Below are 18850 nucleotides of genomic sequence, written 5' to 3'. Positions count from 1 at the left end.
AGCAACAGAAGCCCCGGACATGTGGCTCCAAAGTTTTAAATATTTATGGACTACCCGAAGATCTGTGGATCTCGGAGTGGGCCGGGTATCCCACTTATTCATTGTAATGCCAGTCTGTCACTGCACCCTGTTGGGGAGAGACCTCCTGACTAAGATGAGGCACAGATTCACTTCCACTCTGATGGACCACAGGTTAGAGGTCCAGAAGGGGAGCCTGTGCAGGTTCTAACCATTCAGTTGGAGGACAAGTACCAACTCTAAACAGCCTGCCTCAGATCAGACGGACTGGTGGCTGCAGGCATATCCACAGGCCTGGGCGGAGACTGCAGGAATGAGAGAGGCTAAGAACCAGCCCCTGCCCATATGGAGCTGAAAGTCCAGGCTAGTGGTGCGTTAGTACCCCATATCAAAGGAGGCATGAGACGGGATCAAGACACTCATCATTCGGTTACTCCAACAACTTCGTATGTGTCCATCATCCTGAGGTATGCCTCTCCTACTGGTGCGGAAACATGGAACCAACGACTGCTGGACAGCTCAAGATCTCTGGGAGGTAAACAAATTGGTGGCAGAACTCCACCTCACAGTACTTAACCCCTATAACCTGTTGAGCTCATTGCCCTATCCAGGACCTGGTGTACAGCACTGGACTTGAAGAAAATGCATCAATGGACTCATCTAGAGGTAGACAAACTTGTAAAGACTGTCTTGAGGTCAAATTCTTTTGTGCCAGATTTGACTAGATAACTGTGTGCCATGTTAGAAAGCAAATGTATGTAGAAGGCTGGGAGGAGAGAAGATAGACCTGAGGTTTACTGAGAAGTGGATTTTACAGAACTGAGCCAAGAAGATATAGATATATAAGTATCTATTAGTCTTTATAGATACATTTTCTGGGTGGGTAAAAGCCTCCCCACAAAGAGAGAAATGGCAGCAGCGGTCATAGCTAAGAAGATTCCAGAAGAGATCTTCCCTAGGTTTGGCACCCCTAAGGTAATTGGATCAGACAATGGGCCATCTGTGTTGCCCAGGTAAGTTAGATATTAGCTTGTTTATTGGGGACTAATTGGAAATTACATTGTGCTTACAGACCCCAGAGCTCAGGACAGGTAGAAAGAATGAATAGAACTCTAAAAGAGACCCTTACTAAATTAGCTATTGAGACCGGCGGTAAAGACTGGGTGACCCTCCTCCCCTTTGCGCTTCTTAGAGTCCGAAACTCGCCGGAACGTTTCGGCCTTACCCCTTATGAACTCCTACATGGGGGACCGCCCCCCTTAACGGAGTCGTGCGGGATATTGGACCCTGGCACTAACTCCCCCTCCTCCTCTGCTTTATTTGCCCACTTAAAGGCCTTAGAAGTTATTAAAACACAGATCTGGAGTCGAATCAAAGAAGCCTACACTCCAGGAACCACCGCGGTGCCCCACGGGTTCCAGGTCGGAGACTCAGTCCTGGTCAGACGACATCGTGCTGGCATGCTTGAGCCCCGGTGGAAGGGACACTACCTGGTGCTGTTGACTACCCCCTCGGCAGTCAAGGTCAACGAGATTGCTGCTTGGGTACAGTGGCAGCTGGTGACAATTCTCTTAAGCTGCACCTTCGTCGTAGCCCCAACCTTGGGTAATAACCCCCATGCCCCTCAAAAATTAACCTGGGAAGTGCTTAATGAAGTGGGCGACATCGTGTGGTCAACTACCCCTTGGACTTGGTGGCCTGATCTTGCACCCGATGTCTGTAAGTTAGCAGCCAGCTCTATGGCCTAGGATCTTTCCAGTTATACCAATTTAGAAAAGCCACCCCCAGAAGAACAGTGTGTCCCTCATGGCATAGGGATCACATTGGGGTGTTCAGGACAGTTTTACCGAGCCAACCTTCAGGCAGCAGACTTCTATGTCTGCCCCGGACAGGGACACACCAGGGAAATGAAGAGAGGGGCCTCAGACTATTTTTGTAGTAAATGGGGATGTGAGACCATGGGAAAAGCCTACTGGAACCCTTCCTCCGCTTGGGATCTAATTATAGTTAAAAAAGGTCGTAGGCCAGGGGAGCCAGAGAAAGGGGAAAGAGATCCATCCAAATACCTGGCTTATAGGACTGGGTGTGCCTCTGAAAGCTCCGGTAGCCCTCAGGGACCGTGCAAAGACAGTTATTGTAACCCTCTAAATATCAGCTTCACCCCATAGGGAAAACAAGATCGTCAGTGGGTAAGAGGAAACCGTTGGGGATGGAGAGTCTATACTGGCAGAGGGGACCCTAGATTCATTTTTTGTTATTAAGATAAAGATAGAGAGTCCACCCACATGACCCGTAGGCCCCAATTCGGTGCTTGATAACCCTGCACCCAGGCCTGAGAGTCCTCCTTGTCTCACTCTGTCACCAAAGGAGGACTCGTATCCCCTTTTGACCACACCCTCCTATCTCCCTATGAGAACTGAGGACCGCCTGTTCAATCTGCTTGATAGTGCATTTGTTGTTTTAAACCGCCGCTACTTTGACCTTAGCTGTCTTGCTAGGACTTGGAGTGGCAGCAGGAATTGGAACAGGGGCAGCTGCCCTCATCCAACAACCTTACTACTATAATGAACTCAGAGCAGCTATGGACGCGGACCTGGGAGCATTAGAACAGTCTATAACCAAACTAGAAGAGTCATTGACTTCATTATCAGAGGTAGTGCTACAGAACAGGAGGGGATTAGATCTGCTTTTTGTAAAGGAAGGAGGGCTCTGTGCTGCCCTAAAAGAAGAATGTTGCTTTTACGTAGATCATTCTGGTGTCATAAGAGATTCTATGGCAAAGCTTAGAGAAAAAAAGAAAGAGAAACATACCAAGGATGGTATGAAAATTGGTTTAACCGGTCACCCTGGTTCTCTACGCTAGTCTCTGCTTTGGTCGGGCCTTTACTTATTTTAATGCTAATCCTAACCTTTGGGCCATGCATCCTCAATAGACTGGTGACTTCTATAAAAGAAAGGGTGAGTGCTGCACAGGTAATGGTCCTAAGACAACAATACCAGATATTACAAGAAGCTGAGGGATCGCTCTAAGATTAGAGCTTTTTACAAAAAGAAAAATGGGGGAATGAAGAGTAAAGGTTGTCAAAGGACACTGATTCCTTGCCCTAGGGATTTCCTCTGCCGCTCCCAGGAAATCCCACCCAGGAAATCCCACTTTCTTGAGATTTGAGTTCCCAAAATACCACACAGGGTCCGGATGACCTCTGTGGAATGTTCCAACGCCCTAGGTGTGCCTGGGGGTGTACTGATAAAAAATGTATGATTCTTCCCCTTATGAATTTCCTCATTCCCCCTATCCTCCCCCTCCTTTGTGATTTTTGCCTTTATAAGCCTGTTACAAGTTCAGGCCGGGGTCGAACTCCTCTACCCCTGCGTGGTGTATGAGTCTCGACCCCAGCATGCTGGTCTGAGATCTCACTCTTTCACTTTCAATAAACTTCCTCATGCGATTGCAGCAAGTCTGGTCTCGGTGCCTCGCTGGGTGCGCGCCTCTCCTGAGATTTGAGTGAGGGTCTCCCTTCGGAGGTCTTTCAAAACCTCATAAAAGAGATTTATTAGGAGGAGGAATCCAGAGGGTGGCTACCACTGATCAAGAGAGAAGCAACAGAGAATTGGGCAGAACACAAGATTTATGTAGGGTTTTTAGGGAGCATGGGGAACTTTCCAGGGTGGCTTGGAATTGGAGGGTTTATATGACCTGAGTTTGGGGGGTAAGCTCAGGACTGGGTTGGATTTTTTTTTTCTTGTAGAGCAAGGCCTGGCCACTCCTCGGGGGATGGAAAGGGCAGGTACAGCTATTAGACAAAGACCATTATGTCCTTAGGGAAGTCTGACGGTAGGGCCACTGGAAATACTCAGGCAAGGAGAGGATGGGAGGGAGGAGCAGGTCATTTGGGTGTCTTGAGGAATTAACAAAGCTTACAAAGCAAGCGAAGCGTACAAGAACTCCCTGCCCCTTGGGTTGGCAAGAACAGCCAACGATGTTGCTGTGGGAATCTTTTTGGAATGTGTCAGTGAGAGTGGAAGAGAGATGTTGCAGGTCGACTGGAGCTGAGGGAGCTCCTGAAAGGCTACAGCATTAGATCTGGTTGCACTCTCATCCTCATTTTATATACTAAGGGAGATTTTACATAAGCAACATGGCGGACAGCAGGTTGTTAAGGGCAATAAGCCCATTTTTTTTTTTCCAGCTATTCTTCAGGTCGTTCTGTTCCAATAGCAAGTGAGGACCTGCTTAGTGATTAGGCAGTACAGTACTTTAAGTAAATCACTCAATAAATCATTATCGCAGTATAAAAATTAGTCTTCTTCTCTCTCTTTTTTTTTTTTTTTACTTTATTCTACTTCAGTTCCAAGGGAGATCAATCAGCTATAACAAAACCTCTGTAATAGAACACAAGCCACTATTCAGAAACCTTGTGGACTAGAAACCGAAGGAGTTCAATACTTACCTTTGTTCAGCATTTTATCCTCAGTGGTGATCAATTTGCCAGCAGGCACAGAGTAGCACTAAACAATCATTTTTCTCTTTTTTTTCTGCTTTTGTCAGATTAAATCCCTCTAGCTATAGTTAGTGAATGATGATATGTTCTACCCATCACCATGTGTAGGAAATAAAATGGCCCATCACAGATTGCAACATAAATTGTCCTGTGTGAGAAATCCAGGAGACAGAATAAACAGAAATCACATAGTTCTTTTGAAAAAGGAAAGCAAGAAGATGATGAGAGAAACCCTTCCTTACTCGGTACACCTCAGCCCCATATCTAACCTCAGTGTATGTCAGCTGCTACTCTTAATCCTATGGTAGTGCAATATTTAACAAAGTAAAGCCTCCAAAGCTTTAAAATAAGGAAACCTGTCTTAGTATCTTGTCCACGCCTTAGAGCACTTATTTTTAACTTTTTACAACAGAATGGAACTCAGGTTTTTGCATATATTAGGCAAACATTCACTGCTGAGCTGCACCCCCAGCTCAGCACAGAATTTTTATGATGGTGGGGCTGTCAGTACGCATGGGTCCAGCCTCTTCTTCCTCAGTGCATAATACATTAAAAACCAGAGAAACCAATTTTAAAAAGAAACAGCTTATTTGGGATATATTTTCTACAGGTTTTACTTCAAAAACTTTTGGCTTGATTCCTCCTAGAAACAGAGCACCATGGTAGAGGTGTGTGTTGGTGGGATGCTGCTAAGCTCAGAAGAGAGACTGGTGGGGGAGATGGGCAAGGAAGAAAATATACCCTTCATTAGCCTATTTCTTCCAACTATGGTGTGCTTCCTACAGTTTCCATCACCTCCCACTAGTCTATAAACCCCAAACTACATTCATCTACTGATGACCAGAGCTCTTGAGATAGGCACATCCCAGATTCCCTCGTTTTTAATACTGTTTCACTGTGTGGCCCACACCTTCAGCCCGTGAGCTTTAGAGGCAGATTTAAGATCTGATTCACAGCATAGCTCTTTTGTGAATGCACTCCTGGTGGGGAATCCAAGTGTTCTGGTAGTTGTAGGGTAGTAAAAAATAAAGAGGGACTATCAAGATGGCCCCATGGGTAAAAATGTTTGTGGTACAAGCTATGACCTGAATTCCATATCTAGAACCTATGTAAAATATCTGGATGAAGTATCTAGAATCTGGAATCTCAGCACTCTTACAGTGATATGGGAGGCAGAGAGAAGAGAATTACCTAAAATTTCCCAGGCAAATTTCTTTTCCAAACATAAGAGAGACGCTGATCAAAATCAGTGGAAAAAAATTATTTTTAGTGTTAGAGAACACATTATTGAAAGTGTTCTCTAACCACCACGCACACTGTGGCACGTACAGGACCTCTCCTGCTACTGCACAACACACATGCACACGCACACAACAATGATGAACAAAATAAAAGGCAAACAAACTTTGTAAGAAAACATTGAGAACAGGACAAAGCATCAAAGTAGTAATCTAGTCATCTTTCTTTGGGGCTTCAGCAGCAAGTGTGGAGGTGGAAGTTGATTTGGGAGGAATAGAAAGGAGGGAAACAGTGGCAGAAACTTCTTTGAAGCTTTATATACAGGGCTTTTGGGGGGTTTCCCTAACATTTAAAGTGGCTTCTGAATATGGATTCAACCCATGGAGTTTAGAACCTTATTAGTCAGGGTTTGCTAAAGGAACAGAATTCGTAGAATGATCTATCTGTCTGTCTATCTATCTATCTATCTATCTACCTATCTATCTATCTATCATCTATCATCTATCTATCTAATCATCTCTCTATCCATCCATCTATCCATCTATCTATCTATCTATCTATCTATCTATCTATCTATCTATGTATCTATCTATCATCTATCTATCCATCCATCTATCTATATTTATATATCACTAACTTCAATTACTTACACAATTCTATAAGAGTATTTAAAACTTACCCAGTGTATTAGTCTATTACCAACAATTCAGCATCAATTCTGAAATACATTTTAGATAATACTACAAAAGGATGTCAAAATCAAGGTCAACTACTTCTTTATCCCAATGAACTTACTTACTGAGTGTTAAGAATATCAATTAGAAATAAATAATTCACAAATCCTATCTGTAATAGTTATATTTCTGTTGCTGTGAATAAAAATAACCTGACAAAAGCAACTTGTGGGAGGAAGAATTTATTTTGGCTCACAGTTCTGACAGGGGGTGAAAGGTGGGGGTGGGAAGAAGGGGAAATTCAACCATCACCCCATTGAAGGGATGCAGCAGGAGCAGGAAACTTACTGATCCCAAGAAGGTCAAAAAGCAGAGAGTGAAAAGAAAGTGTATGTGTGTGGGGTGGGGTGTGTGTGTGGGGGGGGGGCAGACTGCAGATTCAAGTCACAGCCACAGTGATCCATTTCTTCCAGTGATGCCCTATTTCCTAAAGGCTTCACAGATGTCTTGCATAGAATCACTAATTGAAGACCACTCACTCAATCATGGGAGGGGCACAGTGCACATTCAAGGCCCAAGAGTAGTTTACATAAACATCCAAAGAGTATGATTCAATTATTCCAAATGCTGTGTAACAATACATTTCAACGTATCATATACTACACTTTTAAAAATTATTTTTTGTTGCAAATGATGCTTAAACTTTATTAGCATGTATTACTTACAAAAAACAAGGGGCTTTCTTATTACATTTTATGTGTCTGTTAGAGTTTTCTAGTGGAACAGAACTGATAGGGTAAGTATATATTACAAAGGTGATTAATTAGGCTTGTTACATGATATGAACTCAGTAGTCCAACAGAAGAGATGGAGAGCCAGCAGCTTCCCAGTCCATGAGACTGGATGCCTCAGCAGTTCTGATCTATGACGAAGACTGGAGAATTTCCAGAGAGCCACTAGCCTTCAGTTTACACAGGAATGCCAAAGCTGGGTTCTGATGGCTGCAAAAGCCATATCATTGACAGTAATAGTGTGGATGTAGTGTGTACTCAGTGTGGATGCAATGTGGACTCAATGTGGATGCAGAATGGATGTAGTGTGGGTGCAGTATAGATGCAGTGTGGATGCAGTGTGAACTTATGCAGTATAGATGCAGTGTGGATTCATTGTGGACAGTGTGGCTGCAGTGTGAACTCTGTAGATGCAGTGTGGACTCAGTGTGGCTGCAGTGTGGACACAGTATGGATGCAGTGTGGACTCAATGTGGATGCAGTGTGGACACAGTGTGGATGCAGTGTGGACTCGGTGTGGATGCAGTGTGGACTCGGTGTGGATGCAGTGTAGACTCGGTGTGGATGCAGTGTGGACACGGTGTGGATGCAGTGTGGATTTGGTGTGGATGCAGTGTGGACTTGGTGTGGATGCAGTGTGGACACGGTGTGGATGCAGTGTGGATTTGGTGTGGATGCAGTGTGGACTCGGTATGGATGCAGTGTAGACTCAGTGTGGATGCAGTGTGGACTCAGTGTGGATGCAGTATGGACTCAGTGTGGATGCAGTGTAGACTCGGTGTGGATGCAGTGTGGACTCGGTGTGGATGCAGTGTGGACACGGTGTGGATGCAGTGTGGACTCGGTGTGGATGCAGTGTGGACACGGTGTGGATGCAGTGTGGATTTGGTGTGGATGCAGTGTGGACTCGGTGTGGATGCAGTGTGGATTTGGTGTGGATGCAGTGTGGATTTGGTGTGGATGCAGTGTAGACTCGGTGTGGATGCAATGTGGACTCGGTGTGGCTGCAGTGTGGACACAGTGTGGATGCAATGTGGACTCGGTGTGGATGCAGTGTGGACACGGTGTGGATGCAGTGTGGACTCGGTGTGGATGCAGTGTGGACTCAGTGTGGATGCAGTGTGGATTTGGTGTGGATGCAGTGTGGACTCGGTGTGGATGCAGACTCCAGCAAGGGTGAAGGTGTGTATGCAAGAGTCACTGCTATCTCCCCAGTATTCTGTCTTGAGAAGTATGTCTCCCTTCATCCCCAGTTACTCACACCTAGAAATATCTTCACAAACCTGGCACAAAGCCATGTAGCTGAATTGATCTCAGATTCAGTCAACTGGACAATCAAGATCCTCTAAGTATATATACGTTATTTTGATTAATTCACTACTTTTAACTCTGTTTCCCTCTTCCCACTGATGCCTTTTATCTTTCTTAATAGTTACCTTTCTACTATCATGTCTGTTTAGTTGCTTTGAGGTTCGCCATGTGTATGCATATGTAAGACCCTGATCCTCACTCAGTGGTACTTACTTGGAGATGCCCCTGAGTGAGACACTGAGATGTAGATCGATGCAAAAGCAAAAAGTTTATTTTCTGGTGCATCAGGGTCAACCCTCAATCAGTCCCTCAAGGTAAGTAAGTGACTAGAAGGCAGCCCAAAATGGCTATTGAAAGCAGTTTTTCTTCTTTTTAGGGGTACAGGTTACATCAGCAAGGTTACAGTTCAAACTTACTGGCTAAGCATTTTGGCCTTTAAATCTATTGGTTAGCAAGCAACAGTCAGTACATTCTGAGAATTTTCTACTCAACAATGTTCCTGTGGGCAGAGAATAGAACGTGACCTATCCTTGACCTGAGGCAGGGAGCTGGAATCTGGCCTAGCCTTGACGGAAGACAGGTGGGTGTAAGGCTGGTGAAAGCTCCCAGAGTCTTTTACACACATACTCCATCACAGTGTTCATGGAAGCTCAGTCTCTTTGCTATAGTGATTTCAACTGCTCTGGGAAAACACTCAAAAATATGATTGCTGAATTGTACTGCATGTGGTAGCTCTGTTTTAAGTTTTATGAGGAGATTTCATGTTATTTTCCATAATGCTTGTACTGACCTGTATTAGTGCCAACAGCATATGAGTTCCCCATTTTCCACATCCTCATCAAAGCCTGTTATCTTACATAGAAAAAAAATTTAAAGATACTAGCCACAACAAAAACCTAGGAAGAACTGATCAATACAAGATAAACTAAAATAAAAATAGCAGCAGGGACTGTTGCTTGGTGGCGGAGTATTGAACCCTGGGTCCAATTCTTAGCAACAAAAATGCACTTGCACATACATATTTAGACATACAATCAATAACATCTCACTATACAAGTTAAAAAATTAAGATGCCAATCTCACCTATAATAGCATAAGAATAAAAAAAGGAACTGTTTAACAAATTATTTATTTCTATGGTATTTATCTACTAAAATACTGAAGCATCATAAATGTAATTAAAGATTATACAATTAAACAAAAAGATCTCTGCTGTCTGGCAAGTTCCTTTAAATTGAAATATTTCTTTTAGGTACGGGCTCATTAAGTCAGGCAGTAAAGAAAACATACAAGGATTAAGAAGTAAACAAAAATGTGAAGTCTTTGGAAGATCCCAAAGCTTACAAAAGTCTCAAGACTCCTCCACCAGAGTTTCAACCGCTAGAGAGAACAGACACAGCTAAGCTGCCTGCAAGTCATACAGGGAAATCTCTGACTCCAGCTTTCATATGTTGTCATGCATGCTGACCTGGGCTTTTCAGTGATACATCTAACCTTGAGTCATTGTTCACTAGATTCTTCACTTTTATAGTTCAGGGTCCAATTTAGAGAGTATGTCCACCCACAGTGGGCTGGGTCAATTAACAATCAAGAGAATCCCTATCGTTGAAATACACATAAGCTAATCTAATCTACCTAATTTCTCAACGGATATTCTCTTCCTAGGTGATTCTAGGTTATATAGAGTTGAAAGTTAAAAGTGGCCATTCTGCCTCAGCCTACCAAACAGCTTGAATTATAGGCCTAGTCAACTCTAGTTCCATAAACATTCCTTAATTTAGTCAAGTTGACAATAAAAAACAGCAAGCCCAATACAGAAGAAACAATAATGAATTATACATAAAACCTCAAACTAGTCAGGTATAGTGGTACACACACTTAATACCAGGGTTTGAGAGTTAAAAGGCCAATGATTCTGTGAGCATAAGGCCAGCCAGGACTTTATAGTGAAACCCTGTCTCAAAACAAAAACTCAAAATACAATACACATACACACAATACACATAAGACATACAAAACAAAAACCCAACGTAATACACATACAATACAATAAATGGAAAGAAGCAAATCAAATATACAAAGAGATCACCTTATACTTATTATATTGGATATTATAAAAATAGATAACAATCTATTGTGCGTTTTAAAGCCAGGAATATGTTTTGTCTCAGTTTTTTTGGGGGAAGGCTGTTGAGTACATGCTGAGTGACTTTTCACTTGAGTACATGACAAGAAGCTATTCATTCAATAGCTTTATTTCATTTATTTTATTTCATTTATTTTTTTCATAGTTAGATTCTTTGAAATAAAATTGTTTATCATTTCGGGGCTTTGGGGCAGTGTTCTGCTTGGGATTTAAAAATACAGATTCGGAGACATCTGTATAGTGTAAGGCTGGCCTGTTTGCTGGGCATTCCTCAGCTAGTGCGCCACACTCAACCCAACTTCTCTTCCACACACCTCTCCATGTGGTTCTCATTGCTCGTTCTCCTTGCCATGCTTCTGTCTCCTTCTTCTGTCCTTCGGTCCTATCATTCTGCCCCAGCTCCAGGCATCAGGTTTTTATTCTGCAACAACCCACACTCCTTATTCATCCAGTCTAAACCAGTCGGACGCAGGACAATGCCTGGTTCTTCTGTGTTGCCTTTTGTCATTGAGGGCTATGTGACCTTCATCATGACTGCTTGCTTTTTAACATGATAATCTCAGAGATTCATCTTTTGCACAGGTAAGAAAGGTCAAGCATTTACATGTCGAAATCAAGTAATGAACCATGAAAATGACAATACCAATTATCTTGCCAGTACTTACCTCTGCCAGCACAGCAATTAACATTTGAAGATATAGGTGCACACCCACACAGCCATTGGATATAGTTTGTGCAGGTGCAGCTCACCCCAAAGTTCATTAGTAAATTTATGTCTTAGTGCAAAGTATTCTACTTTACAAAAAGTGACTAGTCCATTGACTGGGGTGTTTGTTCTTCAGTATGCTTTTTCCTCAGAATCTCTTGAAGAATGGTTACAGGATGTCCTTGGATACATAATCCACAGATGCCAAATCTGTCATAAACAGCAATATAACCTAGAAGTCTCAGACACCTTCATGTTCCTTTAATATCAATATAATATAAGTGGTATCTAAACTGGTTGCGCAAGTTTGGACAGTTGCCCCTAATGCTTTTGATTCATAAGTGTGGAACCTGTCAATAGGAGGACAGCTGTTTGCTTTAGAAAAATCCTGAAGCTTGGGGATTTTGTGATGCTAGTGAGGCAAAAAAATGGGAGAGTTTAGTTAGAAAATGAGGCGGCTTCGTTCATGGTAATTAGCATGCACATAGCAGTTGCTTCCCAGTTTTTCAAACTGAGAAATTCCTCATTACTGAGTGGAAGTGACTCTCTAGAGAACAGCTTCACTGAACTAGTAGGTCAGCTGTCTCTTGATTTTGGTGGCAAATTTTCCTAAGGCTTTGTGTAAGGAAAAGATGACGGGGCACCAATGAAAGGAAAAGTCACAGGGCACCAATGTTGTGAAAGGATAACGATCCGAGTCACGGCACCAATGTTAGGGGAAGGATGAAGAGAGTGGGGGGCATATGGCCCATGGAGGTGCGGCGAGGCCTGAGGGCAAGGGAGATGCCTCTGAGGGGTCCATGTTGGGAATCCCTTCCCTGAGGGACCAGCCACACAACAGTATAGTACGGAATAGAGTTTATTCAGGTCATGGGAGAGTTAAGAGGGTGGTAGAGGCAGAGAGAGAGAGAGAGAGAGAGAAGTAGAGGAGTAGAGGAGTAGAGGAGTAGAGGCCGGCCATGAGCACGTGGGAGAGAGGGGGGAAGGGAAATGGGAGAGCAAGGCTGCAAGAGCACAAGGGCAAGAGAGGCCAAGAGAGAGAGGAGGGGTCAAGCAGCTCCTTTTATAGTGTCAGGTCACTGGGGCGGAGCATACCTGGCCACTGCTGGGTAATTGAGGGGTGGGGTATACTTGGCTGTTGCTAGGTAACTGAGGGGTGGGGTTTACAGAATCCCAACACTTTGCCCATTTTGTAAATCATGTTTTTGGTTGCTTTTTCTTTTTCCCTAAAATTCAGCAAACATTTCTTTCTTTCTTTCCTTCCTTCTTTCTTTTCTTTTCTTTCTTTCTTTCTTTTTTCTTTTTTTCTTTCCTTCCTTTCTTTCTGTCTGTCTCCTTTCTTCCTTTTCTCCCTTCCTCCCCTTCCTTCCTTTCTATCTCTTTCCTTCCTTCCTCATCTGTCTGTCTGTTCATCCATCACTTTGTCCGCCCGCAAGTCCATCTGTCCGTCCATTCATCCATCTACCTTCCTACCAACCTACCTACCTACCTAAATAACTATTTATTTATAATCTGAAAGAAATGTGTCCTTGGCTTTTGTCAGACCACTTAATACAAGGTATCATCTCAGAACTGCACAGGGATTCTCTTTTTTTTCCCATTTGTTCTTTCTTTCATTTGCTCTTTCTTTTGTTCATTGTTTCATTCTTCTTCTTCTTCTTCTTCTTCTTCTTCTTCTTCTTCTTCTTCTTCTTCTTCTTCTTCTTCTTCTTCTTCTTCTTCTTCTTCTTCTTCTTCTTCTTCTTCTTCTTCTTCTTCTTCTTCTTCTTCTTCTTCTTCTTTCTTCTTCGTTTTTGTTTGGTTTTTCAATACAGGGTTTCTCTGTTTAGCCCTGCCTGTCCTGGAAATCACTCTGTAGACCAGGCTTTTTTTGAACTCACAAAGACCCACATGCCTTTGCTTATCAAGGGTTGGAATTAAAAGTCTGTGCTACCACTGCTTGGCTGCACAAGGATACTTAAAGGTATTCAAACTCACGGCTCCTTCCTGTTCATTTCTCTTTGCTGGAAAAGGCTGACTGTACAGTTGGTTTTTGGTTTTTGTTTTTGTGTTTTGTTTTGCAGGTATTGATAGAGTTTTCCAGATACAAGTCTTCAGAATCATCGGGACACATCTCCATTTACAAGCGGATTCCTCTGTAGGTGACATCTGGAATTGTCTGAGGATAATGGTTAATGAAAAATATGTAATGTGTTTGTGTGTATATGTTTTGAGGAGTATTGAAGCTCTCCAATTGAACGCTGTCTCAATACCTCAAAACACCTCATCTTCAACTGTTTAACCTAGCTTGTTCAAAGCAAGTCTTTGTTTATTAATCAGTTATAGCATATTGGAATGAGGATGAATCTTTGTGGTAAAGTACTTACCCACTAGCAGGCAAAAGGTTCTGGGTTCTGTCCAACATAGCCTGTGGATGTACAAACTTATATGTTTTTCTTTTCATGAAAAATAAAATACATTATAAATTGAGTGTAAGGTTGCATTAGCAAAAGAAAATATGAACAAATGTCAAGAAAATTAGCAGAAGTATAATTATCAGATTTTCATAAACGACCAGGAGAGAATAGAACTAGAGGACATAGGAAGAGAATGAAAAATAGGAGGCTCCAAATAAATACTTTTAACAGGATAGCAAGATGTAAGCGTTTGAGAATCTCTAGAGAATGATACCCTAAACCCAAATAATATGCAAAAGCAAAGAGCTCTTATTCAGTTGTATTTCCTGCATTCATAGGTTTCTCCATTCGGGAATGGAGACCCCTAGTGGACTTTCAGGCCAAGCTTTTATTTTCAGGGGAATTGAAGGGAGAAGTATGTGCCGTTTTACCTTGATTGGTTAGCTCTATCTCTAGGGGTCTGACTGATTTTTCAATTGGTTAGGTTCTGGAGACTTCCAGGCAGGGTTGCTTCCTCATTCTAGTGACCTGTTCTTACTTTAGCTAGATGACAGGTGTCTTCTGATTGGCTGTGGTTGGCTGACCACAGGTTCCTGGATCCAAGTTCTCAATTCTGAGAAACTTGGGCCTAGCCTTCCAAGCTGTCAGTTTGCAGGCTGTCATGGCGTCAGCCTGACCTGAGCTTAGTCCTTTCAAGGGGTGGAATGAGATTTTGTCCACATTGGAACTTATTTGTAACGTGCTATTTTAATTTGTTTCAGGCATGCATAGAAGGTGAGAAATTACCAAGACTGTGACAATAACTAGAAAAATAAAATGAAAGGCAAAGAAGAATATTAAGTAATCTTATTAATTGATAATTCTCAGAGCTGCTTAGCTAAAGGTACAGGGGATGTAAGGTGCAGCTGATGTAAAATTTGTAGTAATATTTGCTCCTGAAAGAAATATTTGCTATCACAGTAAAACATAGTGTTAAGATTCTGTAAACCTCACCGCTCAATTACCTGGCAGTAGCCAGGTATGCTCTGCCCCAATGACCTGACACTATAAAAGGGGCTGCTTGCCCCCTCCTCTCTCTCTTGCCTCTCTAGGCCTCTTGGCTTCTTGCAGCCTTCCTCTCCAACCCCTACCCCTCATCTTCCCCTTCCCTTCCCCCCTCTCCCTCCACGTGCTCATGGCCAGCCTCTACTCCTCTATCCCCCCCCCCGCCTCTACTACCCTCTTAACTCACCCATGACCTGAATAAACTCTCTTCTGTACTATACCATTGTGTGGCTGGTCCCTCAGAGGGAAGGGATTCCCAACATGGGCCCCCCCAGAGGCATCTCCCTTGCCCCCAGGCCTTGCCACACCTCCAGGGGCCATATGCCACACACTCTCATTATCCTTTCCCTAATATTGGTGCCAAAACCTGGGACATCATCTTTTCACAACATTGGTGCTCCGTAAATTTTTCTTCCAGTAACTTTTCCTTTCATTGGTGCCCCGTCATCTTTTCCTTTCACATAGCCTATAAATGTTTCTACTATAACTAATATACTAAACATAATTCTAGGGTGCTCAGCTTATAGAAATATATACTAACCATAGTATAGCCTTTGTCCTTCATGAAGAAATGAAGAGGTAAAAAACATGAAAGTTGTACTGCACATGATGATATTGAATGATTCAATTATAGTTGACATCTTGGCCATATATGCATAATGGATACCATTTTTGCTTATGTTCCACAAACAGTGCATTGTCAGGGATAATTTACAGGATTACACAGATGGCAACCAGGGAACCAAATTTTTATTTGACAATGATATTAAATCAGTGAGTGAGTGGTTAATACTTCTGATGAAGGGCGAGTTTTTCAAATATTGGTCAGTAATGTTTCCATAGATGAAGAGCAATGATGATTTTTCTCTAGTTGGTAATTATTTAGAGAGCACAGAGACAGTACAGAAGGGGATAATTATCAGTAATAATGTTCTAGGTTTGGGTCGACTTTTAAAAATGAGTTAATTATATTTTAATCAGTTTGGGGGTTTGAGTGGTGTATGGCAACAGAGAAATATTCAGAGTTGTAGGGGTCAAAGACAGTGATCTGAGTGATACTAGTATTAAGAGTTTGCCTAGAGTTGGTTATGTTGTTACAATTAGAACATTATAATGTGGTAGAAGTTGCTCAATTGAATAAAATGGGAGACAAAATAACTTATGGGGGGGTGGAGAAGATGAACTTGACAGACAAGGTATATATACCACTGTGTTCTATACATGGTTGGTTAATAGTTGTCGCTGGCATTTTTTATGTATTTATTTTAATTATTTTTGTTGTTATCAAGTGCTAAAGGAAATTAAAAGATGAAGAACCTAATAAAAAGTTATATGATGAAGAAAGAAAGGAGATAAAGTATATTCTTTTTAATTTTATGTGATTTTTTTGAGGCAGATGTTTGAATAGCTACTTTCCAGAGTCACATCTAGATTTAAAGCTTTATTTTTTAAGACTCTTGGTTTTTATTTATAAAAGTAATATACAGATCAAATATGCAGTTCAGGAAACATGCAGTTTTGTTATCGACAAGATATTCTGTCATCTGACATCAACTAGTCCCATTATGATGCTCATTTTTCAGGTCTAATTTTGAGACCATTACAGCTGTCAGCCTTTGTCATTGAAGTATGAGTAGTAATAGACTATCAAATGTGGTTGTTCAGCCAATTAAATGAGACCTGCTAATTACATTAACAGACACAACAATAACATGTAATATTTTCTATAAAAGCATTCTTAGAGCTATATGTAATTATATACTCCGTCAATCTTGCTACTCAAAAAACTGAAGTACAGGGATTGTCAGCTTGGGCTGCACATCAAAATCCTGACTCAGAACAACAACAGAACAAGAATGAGAACAGGAGCAACAGCAACAAGAACAACAGCCTGCAACAATAGGTAAAGTCACTCGCTGGGGAAACCTGACAACCTGAGTTCAATCCAGAACCCCATGTGAGAAGGGAAACAGATCCCTACAAATTGTCAGTCACCCCCACCATGCCACAAATAAATAAACGTAATAAATAAAATAACAATAACAAAAGGAAAACAAGTACTTCCTCCTCCACTTATCACAGAGCTAGTTCTAGTCACTCTACCTTCCGATTTGCTAGGTATGTTTGTTGTTGTTGCCGTTGTTGTGGCGGTGGTGGTGCTCAGGGTTTCACTATGCGCTTTAACCTGCCTTCAAACTCTTAATCCTCTTGCCTCAGCCTCCCAAGTTTCAGGATTATAGTCTTTAAAGCTGTTTTGAATGATCATAAACCTTTAAAATAATGAATTTTGTTGAGCTACAGTTGAAAAAGGCTTAGAAGTTTAGGGGTTACATGTAGATGAAGATAATTTAGTTGTGGGATGAGGGTTATTAGGCTAACATCTTTGATTATTGTGAAGCCAAGAGTCATAATAAGGAGACCTAGTAAAATGAATGGTGTAATTACTCGAGGAATGTTTAATGAAGAAATATTGTCTAAGAATTCCACAAAAATATTTTCTAATTACACGGTATTTTAAAAGGTTATTTTTCACTAGTGTTGGCATATTAATCAGGGTTTTCAAGAGGAATGGACCTTAAAGAATGAATCTATGTTCATATATTAAAATAAAAAGGAGATGTATTAGAACGGCTTACAGGCTGTGGTCCAGCTAATCCAACAATGACTGCCAACTAACAGAAGAGTTTAGAATCTAGTAGCTCTTTACTCTATGAGGCTGAATGTGTAAGTTTGTCTTCAGTATATTCTAGAATCCCAAAGATATAGGATTTAATAACAGTGAAGGGATGGACTTGCTATTGAGAATGAGATCCAATAGACGAAAAGCAAGAACTTCCTTGTGTCTGTTCTATAGGCTGCCAGCAGCATTTGTGGCTCAGATTAAAGGTGGATTTTCCAACCTTAAAAAGTCTGTATTAAAGGTTCATCGTCCTACCTCAAAGATCCAGGTTAAAGGTGCATTTTTCACTGCAAATGATTTAATTAAGGAAAAAAATAAAACTTTCACAGGTGTGCCCAGATGTAGTAAAATTAACAATCAAGAATGGCCATTATAGTTGGTAAGAGTAAACATGAAGATGATCCCAAACAACAAAATTATTACTTCATGTCTTTACACGGCTGTTTGGGAAGTGGCAATTAATTCAGTTAGTGGGAGTCAGCTATTGTTCTGTGACATGGTACATTGAATGCTATGTAAGGTCTTTGGCATACATTCTTGTTAAAATGGTATTCTGTGGTATTCTAGTAAGTGGTAGGCTTTTACTTATAAATGGGAAAGCAGTTCATGATACAGTTTCTGCCGTGCCTTTTATTTATCAGATGTGTTTATTTTAGATGTAGTTTATTACCGAGAGTATAAATAGTATATCCTGAATATTATATAGTATGTCTTTCAAAATATGTGTGCTCAAATATGACAAAATCAGAAAATAAAACAAAGATGGCTGGAGCCACCAGTACTGCCTTGGAGCTCTGAGGAGTTTGAGAGTCACACCTCCCTGACTCTAACAGCTAGAGACTGTGGGAAGCCACATTCGCCATTACAAGATGGCGCCCGAGCTGACTGGGTGTAGGCCCTGCAACCAGTAAACAACCTAAAGTGCGCATGAGCTATCAGCTTGATGACACACCACAGCTTGAGCCCGGAGCATGCAAAATAGTGTCTGAGACACTCACCAATCAGAGAGGAACACGTCCTACCTAGGCCTGTTTAAGCAGCACCAGTTCCAGGGCTGGGGTCTTTTCGCCTCTGCAATCAAACCCCACAATAAACGTCTGCAGAAGAATCCTGTTGTTGCGCGTCTTTCTTGCTGGCGAGACCGACAACCGCGACAAGAGACAAGTCTCAAAAATGCTCTCACGTTTATAGTGTTTCAGAAACCAGACCACTGGCTCACTGCAGTGAATATCTGTAGTGTGTGCTAGCACAGAAAGTCATATTTGTGACCATGGTACAGATTGCTGCTTGAGGTCATGTTGATGTGAATGCTGTGTACTGCTATCTGAGAGCGTGTTGACATC

General features: G+C 41.8%; 1 pseudogene across 1 annotated transcript in view; it reads left to right on the top strand.

The window, feature by feature from the left end:
* The first annotated feature begins 7557 nt into the window (after window positions 1-7557).
* LOC308432418 (stress-70 protein, mitochondrial-like) overlaps window positions 7558-18850 on the top strand; it is a 38479-nt pseudogene continuing 27186 nt past the window's right edge. Inside the window, exons 1-2 of the transcript in view lie at window positions 7558-8406; window positions 13451-13524. The product of the transcript in view is annotated as a stress-70 protein, mitochondrial-like (transcript). The remainder of the gene's footprint in view (window positions 8407-13450; window positions 13525-18850) is intronic.

This window comes from Micromys minutus, assembly GCF_963924665.1.
Source record: "Micromys minutus genome assembly, chromosome: 18".
Lineage (NCBI taxonomy): Eukaryota > Metazoa > Chordata > Mammalia > Rodentia > Muridae > Micromys > Micromys minutus.
The sequence above is the reverse complement of the archived record's forward strand: the minus strand, read 5'-3'. Positions and strand labels throughout refer to the sequence as shown.